Source organism: Salvia splendens, chromosome 11, assembly GCF_004379255.2.
Source record: "Salvia splendens isolate huo1 chromosome 11, SspV2, whole genome shotgun sequence".
Classification (NCBI taxonomy): domain Eukaryota; kingdom Viridiplantae; phylum Streptophyta; class Magnoliopsida; order Lamiales; family Lamiaceae; genus Salvia; species Salvia splendens.
Window position 1 is genome coordinate 28,845,286 of NC_056042.1, and position 17,143 is coordinate 28,862,428.

At 39.8% G+C, this 17,143-nt stretch overlaps 1 pseudogene; it reads left to right on the top strand.

Moving 5' to 3' along the window:
• The first annotated feature begins 2,369 nt into the window (after window positions 1-2,369).
• Window positions 2,370-8,627, top strand: LOC121755111 (annotated as a pseudogene).
• Window positions 8,628-17,143: the final 8,516 nt, after the last annotated feature.

A 17,143-nucleotide genomic window follows, 5' to 3' on the forward strand; every position in this document is an offset into this window, starting at 1 on the left:
GACGTCCGCCATTGTGCATGGTATGCACGGATACGGAATTCCGCCGAGGACACCGTAGTTCCGCGGCGTTACGCGGAATTCCGTCGCGACGGGCGTGCGGACGTTCGCCATTGCGTTGACTCCCACGGACGTCTGCGCGGAATTTCCGTTTATTGCATTAAACTTTTTTAATTGTGGGAAGTCCTTATGACGTGACAGTGTACTGGGAAGTCCGTATGATATGGCAGAAGGTGTTTTTGGGAATTCCGTGTCACTGCCAATGCTCTTAGAGCATCCACAATGGCACCTAGCGCACCGCCTAGCCGAGCCGCGGCGCTAGGCGGTCCGCTAGGCGAACCATTGTAACAGCCGAGTCGGTTTTCGGAAAAAAAATCGCCTAGCGCTAGGCGATGTGTGGGCGCTGGGCGATCCGCTAGGCGCCATTGCAGGCTCCGGATCGCCGAGCGCATCGCCCAGCGGATTTTTTTTTTTAAATTTTGGAAACACTATATATACGCGCTTTGCAGGTCATTTTCATTCGCACCGCTTGTTTTAACGAGTTTTCTCTCTATCTTAATTTATGTACAAGAGAAACAACGCGAAATGGAGAACAACAGCGAAGGTACTCCAGTGATGAGCGGGTCTCAAACTTCCCCGGTACCCGTGGGAGGTGGATGAGGTCTGATGCCAGGGTACTACTACATGTACCCGTGGCAGGGGATGATGCCCAGGATGGCAGCCGGGGGGAATATGCCCGGGATGGCAGCTGGGGGTACCGGGGATGCAACCTGGAATGCAGATGATGCCGGGGTGGGTGCCCGGGATGCAGATGATGCCCGGGGGGTGCCCGGAATGCAGATGATGCCGGGGGGGACGGCGATGCAGCCCCTGACGGGGGGGGAGGGGTACCCACGACGCAGGGGACGCCGGGGGAGGAAAACGTCTATCGCCCCAGTTTTGATTTTTCGACTGCTTCTTCGCACACATCGACCCCAACGGAGGCGCAGTTAACGCAATTTGATACTTTTTCATTAGATGAGTTGGGGTTTGATATTCTCGGAGTTCCGGATACTCCCGTTCAAACGGGGGGAGCAGTGCGGGGTCGTGGCGCCCCAAAGAAGAAGGGCAAGGGGAAGAGGGTCGGCGAGTCGTCACAGCCGGGTGAGGACGACTGCTCGGTACTGAGGAGGTGGACGGATGCGAAGAACGTTGCGCTGTCCAAGGCGTGGGTGAGTGTTTGCGATGATCCCCTCACTTCGAACAATCAGAGGATCGTCAACTTGTGGGCTAAAATAGCAGCAGCCTACAAGACATTTTGCCCGGAGGGGAGGCCACGCACCGGGGAGGATTGCCGAAAGGCGTGGGACCGAATCAGGGCTGCGGTCTCCCAATTTTCGAGCTTGTACACCAACGCCCTCCGCATGCAGAGTAGTGGCCAAACAGAGGATGATTGCAGGAGGATAGCGGAGAAAGTCTTACCCCAACCGGGGTTGTATAAGGATTTAACCTACTGGAACTGTTTTGTGGTACTGAACGAATCCGAGAAGTTTCGAGGGGGTGTCGACGCTGGCTGGCCGAAGAAGCAAAGACTGAACTACACCGGTGAATACAGCGGTAGCAGCGGTGGTTCCCACGACCTCCCCGAGACGACCCAGATGATCCCCACCCCTCGTTCGTTCGCTTGCCGACCTAGCTCGGCTGGGCAAAAGCGGGCGCAACGGGAGGCGAGGGGGGTCGTCGGGGGTTCCCAGGAGGTCCAGTCGGCATCCCCCTTTGGCCAGTCCACAGCAGATCTCAAATTCTTCGCGCGTCAACAAACACGCGCTCAGATGGTCAAGACGTTAGCCGAATGGCGGGCGGCGACGGACCCCGTGGAGAAGAGTTTTCTTCACGCATTGCTCGTGAGCATGCGTGACGATTTGGGTGGAGGCGGCGGCGATGGTGGCGACGGAGGCAGCGGTGACGGTGGTGGCGGAGGCTACGATGACAGTGGCGACGGAGGCGACAGAGACGAGGAGTGAATTTTTTTAATTAATGTACTTTTTTTATTTTGATTGTATTTTTTTAATTAATGTACTTTTTAAAATTTTAATAGTATTATTAAAATTTCCCGTATCTGTGTCGTAAATTTAATTCCGTATGTTGTGTGATTGTTAATTATTTGTTTTATATAATTTTGAGTGATGTGGCTAGGTTATGGATGAACTATGACTGTGCTATTTGCTTGTCTTGATGATGCGGCAGAAGGATTTTTAAGGCTGATGATGTGGTAGGAGGAGTTTGTGGTTATGCTATGACTGGGCTATCACTGAGCTATTCATATTGGGGATGCTCTTAGTATAGATAACAACTCGACAAAGCAACACGAGCCCAATGCCTTAATTCACAATTTCCACGCCATAAAAACACTTTTTGCCTCCCTTTTCAAATTTCCAACTGCAGTTTCTCGGATTCTCGATTGCTGCTATTGCATTTTCTTCTCTGCCCAAAAAAGGAAAAAAATCCGAATTCTGTATTTGATTTCATCGATCGGGTTACATATGGCCGTTATCTGCGCTCAAATTTTGACCTTTCGTCAACATTAATTCAAACTGGTGGTTTCTTAATGGTGAAGCGAAGATTTTGCTTCACGTGATGCGGCATCACTGATGCCGTTCCGGGGTCTCATTACAAAATCCGGCCGCCCTCGATTTTTTGTGTGATTTTGAGGGCAGTTCTTCGGTTTATGCTTCGATCAACCATTTTATCGAGCACTTCGTGATCAATACATAGTATTTGTGTTTTTTCCCTTTCGTTGGAATTGAGTTGTTAGGAATTTCCCAAAATCAGTTATATTCATTTGACGTTACTGCAATCCGGCAACAGGGCAAGGAACTCGATACTTGAAGAAGGTATACGACTGTTTTTTAGATGGTGTAGTTCTCTCTGTATTGTTTATCTAGTTGGTTCTGTTGATTGCTGATGCTGTTGCTGTCTTCTTAGATTTTTCGGGGAGACTCTTGGGCAATTGGTTGCAAATGGGGCCGATATTCTACATCCTGATAGCATTGCCTTGTACAATAGGGGCAATAGCACTTGCCCTTCGCCACATTTACAACCATTTACTGAATTATACTGAGCCAACATATCAGAGATACATAGTCCGCATTATCTTTATGGTTCCTGTGAGTTCCCCCATTCTCTGTCACTAGACCTTCTTGTTGATTATGTGATAAATGCTTATTGTGTGCCATCATCCAAAGTTGACTTCTTCTCACTAGTTTCTGCTCATTTGCTGGGACATTACCATCCAATCGTTTGCTTCGGTCAACTGCTATATACAATGCTTTAAATGAGAGTTTAGAGCATCCACAGTGGCGCCTAGCGCACCGCCTAGCCGAGCGCCGGCGCTAGGCGGTCGCTAGGCGAACCATTGGAGGAGCCGAAAACCGCCGAGCGGTTTTCCGGAAATCAATTTCGCCTAGCGCTAGGCGGTCAAAATCCGCTGGGCTATGCGCTGGGCGATCCGCTCGGCTCCATTGCAGCGCCCGGATCGCCCAGCGCATAGCCCAGCGGATTTTTTATTTTTAATTTTTAATTTTAATATTAAAATTTGTAAAATATTTTTAACTATAATACATATAATAAAAAATATTAAACTTATATTTATTCTTTTATCTACTATAATAAAAGTTATATTGAAATTAAAATTTATAAAGTATTCACAAATTTAATTTTTATTATAGGTAAATTTTTTTATTAATTTTAATTTTAATTAATTTTTATAAAATATTTTATAAATTTTAATTTAATTAAATTTTATTAAAGGTAAAAATATCTTATAAATCTTAACATTTAAATAATTACATTAATCTGGTTAATTAGATTCATTATTAAATTATTAATTTGGCCAAAACATATTTGGCCAAAACATATTAAGTAATGTACTTTTTGCGATTTTGAATGTCATTTTTTTTAAATGTACTTTTTAAAAATTTTTGTACTTTTTTTAATTTATTGTACTTTTTGTAAAAATTAAAATAATATTATTAATGTTTCCCGTATATGTCTCGTAAATTAAATTCCGTATATTGTGTTATTAGTGATGTGGCTATTGATGTGGCTGGGCTATTTATGATATGGCTAGGCTATGGCTGGGCTATTTCTGATGTGGCAGGAGGATTTTTAGTATTGATGATGTGGCAGGAGGAGTTTGTGGCTAGGCTATGGCTGGGCTATTGCTGGGCTATAACCACTGTGGATGCTCTGAACTTTTATATTTCGTTATTATTGGGAGATTGTTATTGGAAAATGTGCATACCATTATGCTTGTATGAAAAGGAACTAGTTGGATTTTTTTTGTTACAGTATGTATGAATGTTGAGAAGATTCTCTCTTTAACTAAGGGAACTAATCTAGCCAACATTTCCATGAATTTTGGTGGAGAGCCTCCTATTGGTATCTGATTTTCTACTATGATGATAATATTGTCTTGCTAGATTTCACACGATCAATCTTGTTAGTCGAATAATACTTTAAAGTGATGTCCCAGTTTCTGGAATTTGAGTTAGGCATGTGCATTACTAATCTTAATCATTGTCTGTCTATATGGTTGATTATACAAGCTTATAATCCAAACCAAGCATTCACTATGGGATATTGGGATCTTTATGCTATAATTTTCTTCAATCTACTCGTGAGTGGGTTCTAATCATCTTTAGTGTCTATCTCTAACAGGTATACGCATTGATGTCTTTCTTGTCCTTAATCGTGAATAAACATGCAATTTACTTCAATTCAATCCGAGAAATGTAAGTATGCTCATCACATTTTCATATTTTGTTTTGAACGAGTTTAAGTAAGGAATAGACCTCAATGGCACTCCTGACTTTTTGATTATGTGGTTGATTGGGTTTACAAGTATCAATGTTACTCCTAGACAAAAATAATGTACTATGATGAAAAGGTTTACAAATATGAGATATCCCTCAATCTTGGAGTAATGAAATAACGTGATGCTGCTTCTAACTTTCTGACAATGCTGCTTTTCTGCAGTTATGATCTATTTTGGTTCCCAAATGTGATGGAGAAAATCGTATTGATATATTTAAGCCTCTAAAATTTTAATTTGAACTCTTATACTTATTGTAGCTTAATCAAGTATCATTTTCTCGCGTACCTGTGTGGTAGACCTGTTGTTTCATTTCATGAATTCATTCTTAGTGTTCGACCGTTCGTAATTAAGAAGATTTAATCTATTTTAGTCTTTATCAACATGTGAAATCATCCATCCTCTGTATGACAATGAATAAGCTTTTGACAAACGATAAACAAATTATGCATCACTCAAATGAATTAACAGTTTGAGTTCTGGCGCTTGATAGTGTTGATGCTGTAGGTAATAGGTATGTTCGGTTTGAGTGCTGGCACTTGATAGTGTTAATGCCGTAGGTTATAGGTATGTGAATAACTGGTAAAAGTTCATCTGGGTGTCATTGTATTTATGGAACTACTAACTCCATGATAGGGCAAAGATCCTGGAGTTCACACTTTTTAACTTATTTTTCATATAACCAAAAATATTTATTTTAGTTCCATAAACTATTTTGTACCAGCTGCCCCTCAGTACTTTTGGTTGCTTGCAAGTTGCAACATGATTTTCCTGAAACATAAGATTTTTATTGATTTATGTTTTCTGAGGTAAAAAAGGAGTTGCATGTGCATTATACATTTTTCTGTAAACGTAGTGCAACAAGAATTTGAGAGCAGGGCATCCATGACATGTGTGCTCATGTTTACTTCATACATAACATGGTTCCGGATTTCATAGAGAACTGAGTATATAGTGAATCGTAGAATATTTGGAATCAAAACAATACCAGTGTTTACCACACAAGAACCATTGCATACACCTGCCTCTTATGTTTGTATGTCTTGGTCTCTTGGTTGCATATACTGTTCTTTTCTTAGATTTCTTGATTTTTTGTTTATAACTGCTTAGATTATTTTCGATGATGTTTGAGCTTTTATAGCTTATTTCATTTCATTCAGACAATTAGATGTTTTTCTAATAATTTTTTCCTACAGATATGAAGCTTGGGTCATTTATAATTTCCTTTCACTATGCTTAGCGTGGGTAGGTGGTCCAGGTGCTGTTGTGCTAAGTTTAACTGGGAAAGTTCTGAAACCGAACTGGTGTCTAATGACATGCTGCTTCCCCCCTATGGCATTGGATGGGTGAGCCTTCCTGCATGAACTACCATTTTTTTGGCTGATCACAGGATTATACATATGGTGGCTATTTTTTAATTTTTAAACATCATATGTATATTGCTGTCGTTGTTAGGATTTGGTGTGGGAAACCATATGCATAGCAGGTAACAATAATCAGATTCATGTCTATGTATATTATATATTTCAGAATCTTTGTTTTAGTTCTAGAATCTAGTCAATCAGAAAACTTAACACTTTGTTTGGGTTGAGGTATTATATGTATATTTGGGTTGCTGGAGGGACCAGATGCATATAAAAATATTAGATTCTTCAAACTCTTTGGTTTCAGTTTTGTTTATTGGCTATTATGGGTAACATCTTTTACTCATTCAAGATGCACTCACATCTAATTCTAGTTAAAGTATTGTTCTATACTCTTTTCCATCTATTTAGAGGCCCAATTTACATTTTAAAAATTTTCTAGAAGGGTGACAGTGGTTATACTTGTATTCTTCAATTCACTGCAATGCTCCTATTTCTTTGCTCAGGTGATTAGCAGTTTGGTGTCATTTAAGGTCTTGAAGTTTGTTAAGCATTCATTTCGTATTTGTGAGAGCTTATAGTTATAGACAGTTTGCTTGGTTCAATGATATCATTGTAGGCTGTTTGACCATGAAGGAAGGTTTGGGTACTGCACTATTGGTGCTATTCAGAAACTGTTACATTTTGTCACTGCATCTTGTCTGCTTTTGTGTCTTATTTAGGCTGTGTCAAAATCATTGTCGTAATAGTTCTGAGTAAATATTCTACTTGAGTTTTCACATTTAAATCTTCTTTAGTTTTTTCGGTTGGCATAAATTTGTTAATTTCATGCTTGTACTTCTACTTTTGGTGCTTAAGTTTATTCGCACATGCAGGCGCTTTATACGAAGGTGCAAACAAGGGGGTTTGCAGTTTGTGATCCTTAAACCCATCCTTGTCACAATTACTTTGATACTATATGCAAAAGGGAAGTATGAAGACGGGAATTTCAATCCAAGGCAATCCTATCTCTACCTCACCATAATCTACACGATATCATACTCTGTGGCACTTTATGCCTTGGCCTTGTTTTATGTGGCATGCAAAGATTTGCTGAAGCCTTTCAATCCAGTGCCCAAGTTTATCATTATCAAATCTGTCGTATTTCTTACATATTGGCAGGTAAGAGAGGTTAATAACCCTTATGTTACCTTGAAAAAAATCCCCTCCCTGTCCTGTCTCCCACTATTATGTCGTTAATTGACTGCCAAATTTTTTGTATGTCCCGAGCCTTTTTGATGTATCTATAATAGCTATGATCAACCGAATAGTAATTTTTTCCATGTTGGTTATCAGCCATGTTAGACTAGTAGGACAATGTAGAACTTCTAAATTTTTCTCGAAATCTTTTGTTACTGTAGTCAGAATTATTGGCTATGTTTAGTTTCCTATGCTTATGAACTAACTTTTGATGAGAAGTTTAACCAAGTTAATTGTATTTCTCTTGCAGGGTGTGTTGGTTTTTCTTGCAGCCAAATCCAAGTTAATCAAAGATACAGAGGATGCTGCAGAATTTCAAAATTTCATAATTTGTGTTGAAATGCTAATTGCTGCAGTTGGCCATCTTTACGCCTTTCCTTACAAAGAATACGCTGGTGCCAACATTGGTGGTAATCGTGGCTTTGCAGCAAGCTTTGCACATGCTTTGAACATCAGTGACTTTTACCATGATACAGTACACCAGGTAAAAGATTCAAAGCATTTTAAATTATCTGGATGGGCTTCTTCCTAGCCGTATCAATGCTTTTCGATCATGTTTATGTTTATTATGGGTGTGGTTTTCTCCTGAGTTCTCAAAAACTTTATGGGGATAATCTCATTATGTTTGTTCTTAACTTCATTCAGTTTGCTCCTACCTATCATGATTATGTGCTCTACAACCACGGTGATGGTGACGAAGGAACTACAAAGTACAGGGCTCGCACTTTTGTTCCAACTGGCCCAGAAATGGATACAGTCAGAAGAAACAAAGGCAACCTTGGGAACAAAGACGAGCTAAATTCACCATCTTTAGGCGGTACTACTCAAAACTTTGGCGGGAATCAGGAGACTCCGAACACAGACGCCTTAGGTTCCTCATCGTTGCTCAGGAGCGAAGCAAATTCTGCTAATTTGCCTTATGACCTTTCCCTTATGGATGTAGACCTTTCTAATTATCCAAAAAAGTAGTACCTGCTGCTAATGAAGCTGGGAAACGATGACATGTATGACGTTGTGATCCAAGTGCTTGTTTGACTAGTTTGCTTTTGACTACAGAAAATGTACATTTAGGTTAGCACTAGTATGTATTGGGTCAAGCTTTACACAGTTATACTGATCGAAACGTGTTCTGTTGTTGGCATGTCGTATAGTATCTGAGGTTTGCATTGCTTCAACTTTCTGTTCAGCAAGGGGGCGTTGGTCGATTGACATATACTTAAAAGGGTGAATATCTTTAAAGGGTGTTCTTTAGATTCTCTATACGTGGGCATTTAGCTTCAATATATTTGAAGGTTTAAGTGTACCTTGCAACTTTAGACATATGAGTATTGTGTGGATATAGTGGCAATTAAATTTGTGTAATGAAGTGAGAGGGCAAGGGGAAGAAAAGAATTAATTTGGTGAATGAGATGAAGACCTCAGCCAGCTATGAGTAGGTGGCTTAGTAATGATGCAAGAATTATAGCCACTACTACTTCAATTGCCGACGTTATATATATATATATATATATATATATATATATATATATATATATATAGGGGAGCGTTATTCTCCTTTTCACATCTTAGATCCTTTTTCCTTCTTAATATTACGCGTTAGATCTAAGGCATCAACGGATCAGATTGATTCTATAAAACTGGTTCCGTGTTGCATTATAGAAGGTGGTTGTATGCATTACAGGGTTATTATTGTCATTTGACGGAAAAGTAACTGCCACATTTTGGTATCTGCGAATAATGCACCACATGGTCACGAGTAATGCATATAATTGACTATATAATGCACAATATGTGAACTGCAATGCATACGAATAAGATGTACCATGTTATGATGTTTGGACACACGTTTCTTGTTTCCCCTAAGGGTTTAATAAGCTTAGGGGCTAGGGTATAGTACGTAGACACGTATGTAATCTTCACATGGTAACGAGTAATGGATATAATTGACTATATAATGCACAATTTGTGAACTGCAATGCATACGAACAAGATGTGCTGTGTTATGATGTTTGACACACGTTTCTTGTTGTTTGGAATATACGTATGTGCATTATTTGGTTTAGGTAGTGCATTATGTAGCTGTTAATTGTCATTATCTCAGTATATTATGCATTATTAGAGGTATTGTGTATATGGGTTAATCAACGGATTGAAGATTACATACGTGCATTTAGTAATGTCTACGTACTATACCCTAGCCCCTAAGCTTATTAAACCCTTAGGGGAAACAAGAAACGTGTGTCAAACATCATAACATGGTACATCTTATTCGTATGCATTGCAGTTCACATATTGTGCATTATATAGTTAATAACATCCATTATTCGTGACAATTTGGTGAATTATTCGTATCGTTTTATAATTTGTTATTAATGCGTACGTACTATACCCTAGCCCCTAAGCTTATTAAACTCTTAGGGGAAACAAGAAACGAGTGTCAAACATCATAACACAGCACATCTTGTTCGTATGCATTGCAGTTCACAAATTGTGCATTATATAGTCAATTATATCCATTACCCGTTACCATGTGAAGATTACATACGTGTCTACGTACTATACCCTAGCCCCTAAGCTTATTAAACCCTTAGGGGAAACAAGAAACGTGTGTCCAAACATCATAACATGGTACATCTTATTCGTATGCATTGCAGTTCACATATTGTGCATTATATAGTCAATTATATGCATTACTCGTGACCATGTGGTGCATTATTCGTAGCGGTTTTCAACCATTATTAGATTACTATTGTACCCTCATAATGCACAAAATAGGACAAATAATGCAACACGGGATTAATTACCCAATGTTGATCTTGACCGTCCATTTCTCTAATCTAATGGCTGATATTAAGAAGGAAAAAGGAGGAAATATAGGAAAAGGAAATGAATACATCCCTATATATATATATATATATATATATATATATTCAAGAATCATAGGTAAACCCTATTTATCTACATTTTGGTGTCTTGTGGTAGTACTCCCTCCATTCCATAGTAATAGAGCCATTTTGCCATTTTGGTACGTTCCATAGTAATATAGTCATTTCTTTTTGTTAAATATAACCATGCATCACCTTTGAGAGCCGTTGGATATCAATAAGGAAATCAATGGCCGAGACAGAGAGGGAGTTGGTTAGTTTGTTGGAAGCTGTTGCGAAAACTACTAACTATATTTCGGTTATGAAGTGTGGAACGCGAGCTGGGATCACGAGCTGCGAGAGGCCAAGAGCTGTGCATATATAAGCTCAAATGCAGAGTGCACACACTCACTTCATGTACAATAGATTCAAGAGAATATCACTTTCACTTGATTAGCTTTGAGTTGCAGAGTGAGATTAGAAGTGATAGGAGAGTTTGATACAAGTGCTCTTGAGTTGTAATCTTCCCTCACATATACATCAATAAAGTGTGAAACAAGTTCTTGCCCGTGGACGTAGGTTTATCAAAACCGAACCACGTAAAATCTCTTCGTGTTGCTCTTCTTGTTCCTTGATCAAACGCGCTCCAATCATAACAAGTGGCGCCGTATGTGGGAACGGTGGATCGCGTTTCTTGATCGAAGCTTTTCTAGATCGGAGTTCCTTTTTTTGTGGATCGTTTTATGCATTAATCGTTTGGGGCGAATTGCAGATCGAAGAAGATGAGTTCAGTAAGGCTCGACGTTGAGAAATTCTAAGGGAAGAATGACTTTGGATTATGGTTCATCAAGATGCGTGCAATGCTCATCCAACAAGGCTTGGGTGATGCGATCAAAGATGGTGCAGATAAGGAGAAGCAGGTTGAAGATGCCGACGAGAAAACGGTGTTGAAAAGGCAGGAAATGATGGAGAAAGCTCATAGCGTCCTCATCCTTTCTCTTGCTGATAATGTGCTCCGAGAAGTGTCCAAGGAGACCACCGCGGCTGGCATCTGGTCAAGACTTGGGTCCTTGTACATGACCAAATCTTTAGCAAACAGGCTGTACATGAAGCAGAAGCTGTACTCTTTCAAGTTCGTGGAAGAGAAGTTCATTGCAGAACAATTGGAGGAGTTTAACAAATATGTGGATGACTTGGAAAACATTGATGTCAAGTTAGAGGATGAAGACAAGGCTATCATCCTATTGAGTGCCTTTCCCAGGAGGTTTGATCATTTGACGGATGTTATGCTCTATGGCAGAGAAAGGACCATCACCCTTAAGGAAGTCCAATGTGCACTCAAGTCTAAGGAGCTTAGGAAAACAAGCTCAAGTCAAGATCCTTCATCCAGCCAAGCTCTGAATGTGAAGATGCATAATAAAGGAAAGATGAAGAAAACCTTCCAAAGCAGCAAGCCTCAATTTCAGAAGCAAGCAGATGGCTCTGGGAAGGAAACAAGGAGTTGTCATTACTGCAAAAAACCTGGCCATCTTAAGAAGGATTGCTACTCATGGAAGAAGAAGCAGAATGAAGAAAAACTCCCCCAAAATCAAGCAGATTTGGCTGAAGAAAATGAGCCAGCACATGTCATGAATGTGATGGAGTCTGGGATTGAAAAGTCATGGATAATGGACTCAGGCTGCAGTTTCCATATCTGCTCCAACAAAGGCTGATTTGAGAATCTTGTAGATGCAGATGGCTCAGTGATACTCGGGAATGACTAGGTGTGCTCCATAAAGGGAATTGGGGACATCAGGCTCAGAACAGAGGGTGGAGCCATCAAGATTATCACTCAAGTCAGGTACATCCCTGACATGAAAAGAAACCTCATATCTTTAGGCATGCTTGAGTCAAAAGGATACATGTTTAGCTCTAAGAATGGATGCATGACTGTATCAAAAGATGGGGTAATTATGATGATTGCCGAAAGAAGAAAGAGCCTCTATTACCTGCTTGCTGACACTGTTGTTGGATCTTTAAATATTGCAATTAAAGCTGATCTTGAGTTAACCACATACCATGGGTGGAGGGAAGTATTTCTTGTCCATCATTGATGATTTTTCAAGAAAAGTATGGATATACATTCTGAAGGAAAAGTCACATACATTTGAGAAATTCAGAGAATGGTGCCAAGGAATGAAGCTGAAGCAGGGCAAGGTTCTTAAGGTTTTTGAGGACTGATAATGGATTAGAATTCTTGTCTTCAGAATTTGAGCTCTTTTGCAAAGACAATGGTATTCAAAGACACAGAACAATGCCAGCTAATCCTCAACAGAACGGTGTGGCAGAGAGGATGAATAGGTCTCTTTTGGAAAGGCTCAGGTGTATGTTGTTCTCATCTGGCATGCCTAAGGCTTTCTGGGGGGAAGCAATTGCCACTGCAGCCACACTAGTCAATAACTCACCCTCTTCTGTCGTAGGGAATGAAGTTCCAAATACAAGGTGGTATGGGAAAGACACCAGCTATAATCAGATGAGAGTTTTTGGTTGTAGAGCGTATGCCCATTGCAAGCAAGGCAAGTTGGATCCGAGGGCTTTGAAATGTGTAATGATTGGGTATCAGCATGGGTGAAAGGGTACAGATTATGGTGCACTGATAAAGGGAATCAGAAGGTCATCAGCTGCAGAGATGTGATCTTTGATGAATCCAGCATGCCTTACCTAAAAGATGAACAACAACACCATGATAATCAGAAGTCTGTGATATTTGAGTACTCTGATCCAGGTGGAGCTGAATCCTCTGCAGCTGCTGAGGAAAGAAACAATCAGTCTGAGAATGTATCTTTAGATGATGTGGCTGGAGATGGACAATCTGAGACAAACCAAGGCAACAACAATCAGTACATGCTGGCCAGAGATAGAACCAGAAGAGAAATAAGGATGCCATCCAAGTATAATGATTATGAGATGAGTTTCTTTGCCCTGTGTGTTCCTGAGGTTATAGAACACTCAGAGCCGGCCAACTACTCAGAAGCTATGAAGAGCAGGGATAAAGAAAAGTGGATCAAAGCAATGAGAGAAGAGATTGACTCTCTGTTGAAAAACTGGACATGGGTTCTAGTGAAGAATCCTGGTACTCAAAAACTGATTAGCTGCAAGTGGATTTTCAAAAGAAAATTTGAGGTTGGAGAAATTGAAAGCATCAGATATAAAGCTAGGCTTGTAGCAAGAGGTTTCACTCAAGAAGGAGGGGTGGATTTCAATGAAGTTTTCTCTCTTGTAGTTAAACACACTTCTATAAGGATCTTATTGGCTCTGGTTGCTAGATATGATTGGGAGCTGCATCAACTAGATGTTAAAACAGTGTTCCTCCATGGAGATTTGAAAGAGACTATCTATATGAGACATCCAGAGGGCTTCATAGCACCGGGCAGTGAAGATATGGTCTGCTTATTGAAGAAAAACCTTTATGGATTAAAACAAAGTAGTAGGCAATGGTACATTAAGTTTGATAAGCACATCTCCAGTCTGGGTTTTAGAAAATCTCACTTTGACAGCTGTGTATACATTAAAAAATGTAAAGGGGTTACTATAGCTTTTCTTCTCTTATATGTAGATGATATGCTGGTGGCAGCACCTAATATTGATGAAGTGAGGAAACTAAAGTCTGGTTTGGAGTTGAAGTTTGAAATGAAAGATCCGAGGGAGGCAATGAGGATACTCGGGATGGATATATTCAGAAATAGAAGATAAAGAGAGCTTAGGCTGATTCAGGCTGATTACATTGAGAAGCTGCTGATAAAGTTCCAGATGAATGAATCAAAGGTAGTAAGCACTCCCCTTGCCAGCCATTTCAAACTGAGTATGGATCAAAGACCAATTTCTGATGAGGAAAGAATGGAACTCATCAAGATACCATATGCAAATATTATAGGCAGTGTCATGTACACAATGTTGTGCACTAGGCCAGATTTGGCTCAAGCTATCAGTGTGACTAGCCGGTTCATGGCTGATCATGGGAGGCAACATTGGGTTGCACTAAAATGGACGCTAAGATATCTCAAAGGTGCATCAAAGTTTGGTTTGGTTTACAATGCAGAAAGCAATCATCAAGGTGGAGCTCTTGTAGGTTTCTGTGATTCAGATTATGCTTCAAACAGAGATAATCGAAGATCACAAACAAGGTATGATTTTAACTTGTTTGGTACTGCTGTGAGCTGGAAGTCAGGACTCCAGCATGTAGTAGCACTATCAACAACGGAGGCTGAGTATATTGCTATCACAGAGGCAGTAAAAGAAGCCAAGTGGTTGAAAGGGATTTTGGAAGATTTTGGTGAAAGGCAGGAAGCTGTGGACATATTTTGTGATAGTCGCAGTGCATTATCCCTTGCAAAACACCAAGTTTTTCATGAGAGGAGTAAACACATTGATGTAAGGATGCATTTTGTAAGAGATGAGGTCCAGAAAGGAGAGATAAGGATGGTGAAAGTCTCAACAGATCACAATGTTGCTGACATGTTGACTAAACCATTACCAACCATGAAGTTTAAATACTGTCTAGGGCTGGTGGGGCTTCGAGAATGATTCAGAAAAGGTTTTGGGAAGAATCACAAAGTTGATGTCATGATTAAGGTGGAGATTGTTAAGTATAACCATGCATCACCTTTAAGAACCATTAGATATCAATAAGGAAATCAATGGCCGAGAAAGAGAGGGAGTTGGTTAGTTTGTTGGAAGCTGTTGCGAAAGCTGCTAACTATATTTCGGTTATGAAGTGTGGAACGCGAGCTGGGATCACGAGCTGCGAGAGGCCAAGAGCTGTGCGTATATAAGCTCAAATGCAGAGTGCACACACTCACTTCATGTACAATAGATTCAAGAGAGTATCACCTTCACTTGATTAGCTTTGAGTTGCAGAGTGAGATTAGAAGTGATAGGAGAGTTTGATAGAAGTGCTCTTGAGTTGTAATCTTTCCTCACGTATACATCAATAAAGTGTGAAGCAAGTTCTTGCCCGTGGACGTAGGTTTGTCAAAACCGAACCACGTAAAATCTCTTCGTGTTGCTCTTCTTGCTCCTTGATCAAGCGCGCTCCAATCGTAACACTTTTTTTTTAGTAAAAGTCAACACATTTCTCCACGCCTACTTAATCTCTCTTCATCTCTCTACCTTTTTCATTTTCCACTTTATTCTCCATTTACTTAACTCACCTAACACAATTTTTCTTAATCTCCGTGCCAAAAGAAACGCCTCCATTACTATGGAACGGAGGGAGTATAATTTTAGGCATTTAGTCACCTTTAATTTTAGGACACTTCTTTCGTCAAAAGAGTATATTAGGTCAAGTAAAGCACCTAAGGACTTTAAGTTAGTGAGAGAGAGAGATTATTATTTACAAGCATTTTATCGTAGGTTCTAGTTCATTTAGATCTAGACCTATGAATATTATACTCATGTTTATACATTAAAAAAGAACTTTATTTTCCTTCAAAATATGATTTGTTTCTGGTATACCAAATATTTAACTAAATTTAAGGACAGTTGTATAACTTGATTCATTATTGTTATTTATTACTACTATTAGTTTAACATATTTATTGGTACAAGATAAGAATACCTTATAAAGTTGGTCTACTTGTTACGTTTATTTGTTTTAAAATGACATTTTTGTATGTATATTGATAATGATTAGCTAAAACATAAATTATTGACATTTTTAACTTCTACTATTTCTATTACTAATTTTATACTATAAAAGTTTTTATAGGTTGAGTATATTGCACTTTAAAAATCGAAGTATTGCAGTACTTTTTTCTTGTGTTTTGCAGGACATACCATAGGAACATTATGTACCAAAAATAATGTTGCATGTTAAAAATGGCATAATTCATGGAATCTGACTATAACTTGCATTCTTGATTTCTTAAGTTGTCAAAATTCCTGCATATTGAGGGCATCGTTAACGCGTCGGGCCGCAAATCGCGAGTCCCGGCCCGTCCTGCGCGTAAGAGGGGGTCGACTTGCGGCCTGGGCCGGTCCCGGGGCAGCGTTTGCGGCCTGGTGACGGTCACGGGGTCCGGCCCGACCCTGCGTTAATCGGAGACGGGACGTGACGGAGCTGCAATTTTTGCCAAAAATTGGAAGAGGAAGAAGAGGGAGGAAGAGGAAGAGGAAGAGGAGGAAGAAGAGGGAGAGGGAGATGGGTGACAGAGCCCAATATTCTGATTTCTTTTGCATTTGGAAGAGGAAGAAGAGGGAGGGGGAGAGGAAGAAGAGGGAGGAAGATGAAGAATAGGGGCGGCGGATCCAATTTGCTAATTTTTAATTTTTTTTTGCATTTTTTTATGTTATAATTTTTAGTTTTTTTTGCATTTTTTGCATTTTTTATGTTATAATTTTTAGTTTTTTTGCATTTGTAATTTTTTTTCTAGGATTTGTAATTTCTTTTTTCGAATGAACAATTTATTTTCCCGATTTGAATTGTTCAACGAATTGTATTTACGAGTCAAATATGTTGAAGTTGTGAATAGTGTCATTTATTAGTTGCGGTCCGGGTTGTGGTCTGCAGGGTTAGAGCAGTTGGGGCCTGAGCCGCAACTATAAAGGAATGATGCGTGGTGGGGACTTGGGGCCTGAAACCAGGCCGGGTTATTGATGCTCCGACGATTGAATATATCTTGCTTTCTTGATTGCTTTAGCTGTCAAAGCTCCTATGCATTGATGTTTCAATGTGAAGCAACATGGAAAGGTGGGTCGGTAATTAATTAAAAGCATTTAAATCCATATTTAATCATTGCATTTTACTTGCAATAATTTAGTAATGATTATTAACTTTGCGTCTATGTCTC